Below are 7,500 nucleotides of genomic sequence, written 5' to 3'. Positions count from 1 at the left end.
ACAAGTATGGAGTTAAACTTTCCTCCTCTCCTTCTTATTCCTCCTTATCCCCCTCCCTCCTTACCTTTCTCTTTCTCCCTTCTTCCCCTTCTCTTTCCTCTTCCTCTCTTCCGCCTTCCCCCCTTCCCTTTCTCTTTCTCCCTACATCCCTTTCTCCTTCCTATTTTCTCCTTTCTCCCTCCCCCTTCCCCCTCCCCACACACACACAAAGTCTAATCTGCCAAATAAACGGATAGACATATACACAAAATGGAAAAAGGAGAAAGAGAGAGAGAGAGAGCGCGCTACCTGGAGGCCGAAGAGGGTTCACAGGGGAGGCGCGCCGGCCCTACTATGGGACCCTCTCAACAGCGCCTGAGATCGCCGGGCGCCGACTGACACGCATGCGCTGTGCTTCGCTATTCGTATTTACATCAGTTTTTCAATTCATCTGTTTTTACACATGGCCACGCACATACACACACGCACGTGCGTACACACACGGATGCACACACACGCATACAATCGCACGCACTCACGCACACACACGCATACAATCGCACACACGCGCATACAATCGCACACACTCACGCACACACACGCATACAATCGCACACACTCACGCACACACACGCAGACAATCGCACACACTCACGCACACACACGCATACGGACGCACGCACACACACACACACACACAACATAACAACACAGAATGAAGACAAATTTACAAGTCCTTTTGTGGTTCAAAGATTTCCTTTAAAAAAAATCACATTTTTTCTCTCTCTGATCTGACGAAATTGTGTATCTCTTCCAAAGTCACGAGTCCTCTATTTTCGTTTGTCATTGTACTGTTCTTTGTATGATTAAAGTCATCGCCGTTATCATCACAATCACCATTACCATCGTCATTATCATTGCCATTATCATCATTATCACAATCATCATTACAATCACCATTATCATAATCATTAGTCACCATTATCATCATAATCATTACAATCACCATTATCATCATAATCATCATCAGTACAATCACCATTATCATCATAATCATCAGTACAATTATTATTATTTTCAGTCATTTTATCATCATTATAATCTTTATCAGAGTCAACATAATCATCATCATCTTCATACTCACAATCATGAGGACCGATTTTTTTTTTCTCTCTCTCTCTTCCATTACAATGTGTGTTTTCGTTTACCTTTCTCTCTCTCTCTCTCTCTCTCTCTCTCTCTCTCTCTCTCTCTCTCTCTCTCTCTCTCTCTCTCTCTCTCTCTCTCTCTCTCTCTTTCTCTCTCTCTTTACAAATTTCGGGTCATTGCGTTAATTTTGTTTGTTTGTTTGTATATATGTATGTTTGTTTGTGTGTCGGCTCATGTTAATACATACATAAGTGAATCACACACACACACACACACACACACACACACACACACACACACACACACACACACACACACACACACACACACACACACACACACATATACACAAACACATGCACAGACCCGCGCACACACACACACACACATATATATACTCACACACCCACACACATACACAAACACACACTCACACATGTATGCGAGTGTATGTATTCATCGCAATGCCGTTGTTCAATGTACATGTGCTGCTTGTACATTGTACTCTTGTACTCTTCTCTATGGAGTTCATTTTATGATCTGGCTTAATATATTTCTATATATTTATCAGCTGTGGGTGCTAGCGATTTACAAGTGTTATGTGGGTGTGTAAATCTAAGGCATGTATTGTACTAACTCCACACGATAAGAAATATATATATTTTTACAGCCTTAAAAGAAATTGCTTGCAGAGAGATTCGCAGATGTACTTATACCAATTTCTTTTGTTGGAAAAAAATAGATTTAGCGCCAAGGAATCCACCAGGTGAGCTACATAATTACCGTAATTCATACCAATAATAGACGATATATTTTTTCACTTTTTTTCTGATTATATTTTTCCTTCTCTCACATTGTATCTTTCGGAATATTCATGGCCTATAAATATTCTGTGAAATATAACATGTAGTCATAATCATTATTATCACTATTATATATATATATATATATATATATATATATATATATATATATATATATATATATATATATATATATATATATACATACACGCCCACACAAATAGATATTCACACTCATACACGCACATATCATATATATGTGAATATATATATATGTGTGTGTAGATATATATGTATATGTGTGTATATATATATATATATATATATATATATATATATATATATATATGCATGTGTGTGCGTGTGTGTGTGCATGCGTACTGCGTACTGCCTGAGTGTGTGCGTGCGTGTGTGTTTGTATGTGTATGTAAGTTTATGTGTGCAGAGACTGCCGCGATGACTCAGTGCTGCAGTTGCAAAATACCTGTGGAGGTCAAACGCAAATAAAACAGCGAAGGGAAGAACGAGAAAACACACGAGTATGCTAAATGCCTTTTCGCTGCATTGCATCCCCAGGGCATAAACCGAAAAAGACCATCGGCATATTCGTGTTCCTCCCTTCGTTATTCCATTTGCAATTTGCTCAAGAGGAATGCAGCAAGTGGCAGCGTGACCAACCGCGCAGAACCACCAAGTTTTTGTTTACTTCTCTGGCCAAACGAATAAGTAAAAAAAACACGTGCAGTACTACAACGCGTTGCTTCATAATTCCTTGGCCGCTTAACCAGTCGACGAGCGTGCTTACGAGTTCATGCAAAACCTCTCGTTGAATTTTTAACAAAACAAAAACTTGCCACGGACGCGTCCACACGACAGTTTCATTCCAATTATTAAACCTGAGTTTATATTGTATCGCGAGAAATTATATTAACTTAGAAGATAATCTGGTTTATACCCTACAAAGGACACGCGGATATTCACAATAGCATTAACAGGAGCACGGATGGCCTGGTAAGCCAGTGATGGGTAAACCTTATTCATGCTCACAAATGTAGAAAAGGTATGAATGAAAAAGGATATCTTCACCATACATTTCTGACGATGTATTCGAAACCGGTCAAATACACATCTTGTATTGTATTTCTGACGAAGATATATTCGAAATCGGTCAAATACATCTCATGTATTGTGAAAATACTCTTTCTTATTCATCCCTTTTCTACCTTTACCACTAAGGGGCTTATACTGCGGCTGCTAATCAAACAGTCACCTTACCAATGTTAATTACAATTTACACATACAGGGAAACATGTGTAAAAGGGAGTAGCCTAAAGTTCATGTTGCGACTTCGTAGAAATATCCGACTAATTTGTGTTACGTTGGAGGTGTTGTGTGTCAGCAATGGATCTTTTTAATTTTGAGTGTTATTTCATCTTTAATAACTATTTATATATTTGTCGGCAACCTTAAATGCCAATTCCAGCGTTTAAGAATAGTTAGAACGTCTGAACAGCCGAGGTGCCAATAGCATCAGCAAATAAGCTTGATCCTGACTGTCTTTATAGTGTGCTAGATCTTTCAGCTCTGTGAATTGCTACTACTTTTTTTTTAAGATCAATATCCACAGAGTGTTTGCTTCATGCTCTCACGTCAAGGTGATCTGCGTAAAAGATATACTCGCAAAATAAAGTGTGAAAGCTTCATCGTGCGATTGGATTTTCAACTCGGCATAATTTTACTACGTTTTTAGACTTGTACATGAGCTCATAGCCTGGAAAATACTTCGCGGGGCAAATAAAATAACACAACCCTTGTTGAATTACATGTCAAGGGATCGACGCCATGCTAGCTAAACAATAACACGTCGTGACACTAAAATATTTTCCTTTGTTTTAACGCAGCTACGTTCTATTTTCTACCAGACTGTAGATATCCATGGCGTTCTTATAGCCCCCAAATATGAATAAGTAAAGTGTTAAGTGTTGGCAAAAGTGCGTTAATAGAAAAAAACGCAAACTGAAATGCCGTTTCTCTATGGTTATATACGTATCTCTCAAGGTGGGCGGGAGAGCAGTATAAAATGGGGCGAATAAACCGTATGTTTCTTTGCACCGACGTTGAAAATATATATTAGACTTTGTGAAAGACTTCTCACCTTTGAAGGACGTTGAAATTGAAGACGCCGTATCATGCGATCCAATATACCGAATTCTGAAGATGGGTTTTGAAACTGCAGGTGATTTTTTTTTTTTTTTTTTTTTTTTTTTTTTTTTTTTTTTTTTTTTTTTTTTTTTTTACAGAACGCCGTAAACTTGGAAAAGGATTTTGTATCATTCACGTTTCAATTTCCTTACCATTTATTTTCTTATTTGTACAGACATATATAAACTAACCGGACTTGAATACAAAATAGATACAATCAGAAACTTGGAAATTATTCAGCCTGCACACTAAACCGTCCTAAAAAGTCGATATCGCTGAAATTGTTGAACCATAAAAATATATGTGACAGCCTGAAAGGGTCATAAAGATCGTTTATCCAAAGTCTGCAAATATTTAGCCAATGATATATGCACAATATGTTATGACCTCCAGAAATGTGTTTGCATTATCATATATAACATATACGATATGTACATGTACTGTACCTCAGTTGGAAGAATACATCTGGGAGCTGTCATAGATATAAATGTAACCACCACGACAGACATCTAAGCCTACACTCGCTCTAGATTCGGTACAGTCGCGGTCAAAAGTTTTTTTATCGAGCATGTTTCGAATTCTGGCTCGAACATCCGCTTCATAGCACACTTTTCGTATAGGGTAAGACAGTCATTTCGAAGCTTCAGTTCGTTCAAGGACTTTTTAACCGACACTGTACCAACCCTGAACAAGCTGTAGAGAACCAGCACGAATGCATGTTAAACAGACTCTCAGACTTGAACATAATCAAGCCATTAAAATTATCTATCCATACCTACTTCAGTGATGATTTACAAACCAATTTCGCGAGCAGCGGGTTAAACTGGCCCAGATATTCAATTAAAGTGCCTGATATACTGAACTTCCTAGTTATGTGAACCGCCTGTATAACTTTGCTATGAGCATGTGTGCCTAATTTCTAAAATACGTTCTAGATTATATGTATTTCCTCAAACCAATTTCACTTACATATAAAAGAGACATGGGTAGTTGTTAAACAGATGACTGACTGGTAATGATTATACGTATATATTCCCTATAAATATTTTATTTATAAGGAGAGTTGAAGAGAGAATATCAAAGATTAGCAGTAAAATAAGAAGACATTTAAATCATGTAATGTAAAATAATGATAACGATCATGATAATGATGATGAAAATAACTGTTGTTAGTTGTGATGATAATAACGATAATAATGATAATAATGGCAATGATTAAAAGTATTAAAAGTAGCGCTATCGATAATGATAATAAGGAGAGCAGTAGTAATAGTAGAAGTAGTAGTAGCAATAATGATATTGATAAAGATGATAATTGTAATGGTAATCATGATAATGATAATAATGGTAGTTATAATAGCAATGTTAGTAACAATAATGATGTTGATTATGATGGAGTGGGAGGAAAAGAAAAAAGAGAGGTACAGACACATCGATAAATCATTGAAGAGAAAAAGAGAGAGAAAGAGAGCGAGGAGGAACAAAGAAAACGATAGAAGAGAAAGCAAAAGGGAAGACTTAAAAATATATAGCATTCCAGGTATTATATTTATTCTAATTTACCAAATGATTCATAACGAATACAACTGAATTTCAGAGCATACAACATACTTTAAGCTGCAGCGGCCTCAAATTCACCGCTAAATGACGAAAATATACCTTTCATATCACCGTTCAGATTCTAATGCGATCTTGTTTACCTTGGTAGGAATAATACAACAGTGACCGCTTAACTCACTACTGCGATACCGGAAGTAGTTCGTGTGTTACTACGCGCTTGTCAAAACGATATTTGGCTTATTATCAGTGTCTGCTGTTACACATTTATGCTTTTAAAGTCTTTTATTAATGGTATTATGCTTCATTTACGTGTTTTAAGATTTATCTATACACTTATTTGGAATTATCTGCGCGTCGTCTGTTTCACACTTTCAACTGTCAGCCGCGAGGTTTGACAGTTCGAGTCGGTCATTTCGTGGTCGAACGCCGGTGAGAAATGTCGCGTTTCCAGTGTTCTGTTGATTCTGGACTATTCTTAAGACTATACAGTGGCAACGAAGAAGAAATAGACTTTAGGAACCATCCCAGTTTAATACCTGAGCCCATCAAGTGCCCGAAATGCCAAAAAAAAGGATTAAAATCGAAGCAATACAGACGGTAGAAAGAAGCAACGAAAGTTTAACGTTTCCAGATATAGATGTATTTGGTTTATTATTTTACGGTGTGATTGCAGCTTTATCTTGCCGTTCATGCCGAGGTGAAGAGAATGTGTCCCGGCGGGTGTTATGGATGGAGCGCCTATAACCCTCCCCTCGGGTAATGCCCGACGGGTACGCCTGGTCACGGCAACTTAGATTGTTATGTTAAGCTGGTTGATTGGTCAGTACGTTTTTTTTTTCTTGTTTTCTTTTCTTTTCTTTTCTGTTCCTTTCTTTTCTTTTCTTTTCTTTTTTCTTTTTTGAGGGGGATGGAACGTGTGAATTCCCGTAGATTTTGCCGCAGTTTTTGAATTTGGCGGATCGGTCCATATAGTTTCAAAGATGGCCAATGAAACTCTACGGTCCGTACAGTTTCAATGGTCGATATTAATTTTTTTTTGTGTTGGTTTTATGCATCTTAGTTTTCAATTCCTCGTATTTGAGCTTGTTTACCTTGTAATTTCCCTGATATACTCCATGCCCTCCCTTGCTATCGGGACCATTAAATCAAGATCGTCGATGGAGAAATGGTACTCGATCTCCTCAACAATTCATAACAGAAGAAACAACGCCAAGAATCGATGAAGTCATTGGATTTCCTTTAAAAAAAATCCTTCGACTTAATGGCCGGTTTGTTAAAATTGTGCCAGGCCCAACCCAATGAATTTTCATAAATACAGATGCACAAATAAAGGCATATCTGTCTATATATCTGATAGATACACATTTAACTATCTATTTTCCCCGGTTGATATGCATGTCTAGCCTGATAAATATGCATTTATTTCTTTATTTATGCATGTCAGGTATACGAATATTCTTTGGGTCGGGCCTCGCACAATTCTAACAAACCGGCTGTTAGTCTTTTGGGAGGGGGCGTCGCTAACGATAACAATTACCGAATAACTCACATTCTAAGATCCAGATTCTAGGATGTAACTTTGGAAACAAAAATACAAGGTTTTGCTTATGAAATATATGTTTGTTAACTTTCTAAATAAATGCACCATATTTTACGCACGTATCCCAACGCAAAAGAATTAAATGGTATCCCAATTGAACAAATAACAGTTATTCTTGACGAGATGATTGTTACTCTGATCCACTAATTATTCTGAAAATCAACTTCGATTAGATTGCTCATTATTCCTATTACATCATACGTTTTA

This window comes from Penaeus vannamei, chromosome 6, assembly GCF_042767895.1.
Source record: "Penaeus vannamei isolate JL-2024 chromosome 6, ASM4276789v1, whole genome shotgun sequence".
Lineage (NCBI taxonomy): Eukaryota > Metazoa > Arthropoda > Malacostraca > Decapoda > Penaeidae > Penaeus > Penaeus vannamei.
Note: the sequence above shows the minus strand (reverse complement) of the source record.